Below are 2,727 nucleotides of genomic sequence, written 5' to 3'. Positions count from 1 at the left end.
TATTGTTAAGCAAAAAAGAGAGTATCATTCATGCTAGTGTGTCTCTTGTAAAGCGTTTACCCCCAACCACCTTGTGAATGGGTCACATTATAAAATGTTGCACCAAATCAACCCCCCTTGAAAAATTCTAGGTTTAAATTAATAAAAAGTTGTAATTGGGATGCAGGATGGATATGTTATAAATATGTTTGCAGGCTAATTTTAACATTGGCTGCAGAGGTCGAAGCTATACGTTTATGCTATCCCGAGTTTGACCACAAGGTGGCTGTGAAGCCTCATTCACTATATAAAAACATGCCATGACAATAAACATACTGATAGGTTATTTTTGATGCTTAGCCTACTACAAGGTGTATTATTAACAACTTAAAAAAATTATTATATTAATTCACGGTAAAGAATTGCTATTTAAAATGTCAATAATATTAATTTAAGATTATGCTTAGATCAAGATGCAGGCTAATCATGATAACTTATCCAATATACAGAATATTTAAGCTCCTTTGCTACAAAAACCCCCCCCACACACTAGCAGTTGGACCCATCAATAGATTTTACTTGCCACTTCAGTAGTAACACCGTGTCTAGTTGAGTGCCACACTTCTAGGAGAGCCCCCTACTAGCCATCCCCATCAAACCCGTTTTACCCACAGCCCCGCCCCCTCTCTTTGTCAGCTGAATTAATTTGATGCTATTTTTGAATTTCTGCGTTTCCCAGGGAAACCTAATGACGCAATGACGTCAATGCGGGTCAATAGCACAGTGATAGGCTGGTGGCGGGGAAAGCTGTGCTCTCCACCAACAGAAATGACACTGCTGTATCTAAGAAGCCCCGGTGTCCATTAAATTAAGCATACGGAGTATGTGCACAAAGTAATTGAATATAAAGAATGAGAAAACATTTCTCTTTTTAAAAATACGTACACTATACAGTCTGATTTATTACACAAACTCGGGGTGAAACAATTGTACTAAAATCATTTATTTTGTTTAGCAAAACTAAGTAAATTCTTACCTTGAATGTGAAGATACGCAGAACATCGTGTTCTGTCTATGCAAAACAAGCTTGTGGGATGCCTAGCCTTCCTTTAACTTCTTAGGAGTCAAGTTCAATCCCCCACCCATAAATACACTGGGAACCCTGATACTTTCTCTAGGTATTTATCTTCATTCATTCAAAAAGAAAAAAAGAAAAAAGAAGAAGAGTGTGCTCATTCACGCAGTGAGCACTGTGGTCCAAATGCACGCGCGCGTCCGTATAGGACATCCTCTCAGAACCCTGTGTGAACATCACTTTTAACCTCGATGACTGAGAATGTATACGGTGAGTGATATTTATTTCCGTTTCAGTTTTGAACTCATTCTGGACTTTAGCGGGTTTATTATGACTTTGGTAGGTTTTTGAAATGTTCAGGAACTGAATAGGCGATAACTACAGAGTTTGTTTGCTTGTGGTTGGATTGTAGGTTACAGGCATTTGGAGTATAAACAGTTCAGATCAAAACTAGATCGAAAGATGCTACTTTTTTGTTTGTGTTCAGGATTACAGAGAATAAGCGCACGTGCCACTTAGAGTCACACGCTTCAGTTTGTATGAGTCTTTCTAATAACTTTTCATTTATCTTGATACTTGGCAGAGCAGATTATTCGTTATACTGCGATGTTCTCAAAGCGTGCTGTTCTTATTGTTGCCGAGTGGTCACGATTCGCGCTGTTGTAACATTTACGAATCGCACTGATTTCTCCGGTACACGTTTAGAGTCCGTTCTTACGTTTTAAAAATAGCAAACAAACGGATGACATAATGAAACAATGTTTTGTTTTTTTTTTATTGTTTTTTTTTTATTGTTGTTTTTTTAAAATCTCATGTCAGTAGTGTGCATGTTTTACTCCTCTTAACTTGATTTGCTACAGTATTGATAATGGTTCGCATGTCCCTCACCTGCTACATCTTAAGTCACTGAATATGTAGCCTAACCTGGAATGTCTATAGACCGTGCCAACTCTGTCCCCCAGTAACAACAATGAAGGGAAAGAGAATCTGTTCCCTCGGCTGAAATGAGCGGTTCAGCACCACGGACAGCGACTACACGACTACTGTACCTCAGGCCTCAATGCGAGCGCCTGCGTCGGACTACATTTGACATGAAACAGTATGAAATAGCCTAGCAAGTCTATTGATGCATAAACACATTGCAACTATGGAATGCGTATTTTATAGGCTTTGTCACCAGTGATCACCTTGCAAACCATTACCCTACATTTCCAATTAAATATATCACTTACTATCGTTTTGCGCGTTGCGTTAAGGTTTTTGCAAGGGCCGTTTTTACTTTGGGCTGCGGCCTCAAATGTTGCTATTACAAAACGGTATTATAGAACTTGTTATTGATTGCTGTGTTTGAATGGATGCCACTTTATGATATGACTTTAAAATATTTATGATCAATTGAACAGGCTAAACTGTGGCTTTTTGCAGCACTAACGCGATCAGATGGACGTGGTTTGGGACTTGCATAAGGCCTCAGATCCAGAGCTGGATTTTACTGGCAACGTCTGCTCGTCTTTGTATCATCATCAGCCATTGGCACAACCATTATATGACTGTCTGTGTCACGTTTTATTGCATGTAGTCTGGTTTGCACTGCGCGAATTTGAGTAGGTTAAGATTAGAAACAATCGTTTTTTACTTGGTCCTTCTGTTTTCAAGAAAGAGTTTAATGTCCA

The sequence above is a fragment of the Abramis brama genome (genome assembly GCF_963993115.1).
Source record: "Abramis brama genome assembly, chromosome: 3".
NCBI lineage: Eukaryota > Metazoa > Chordata > Actinopteri > Cypriniformes > Leuciscidae > Abramis > Abramis brama.
Note: the sequence above shows the minus strand (reverse complement) of the source record.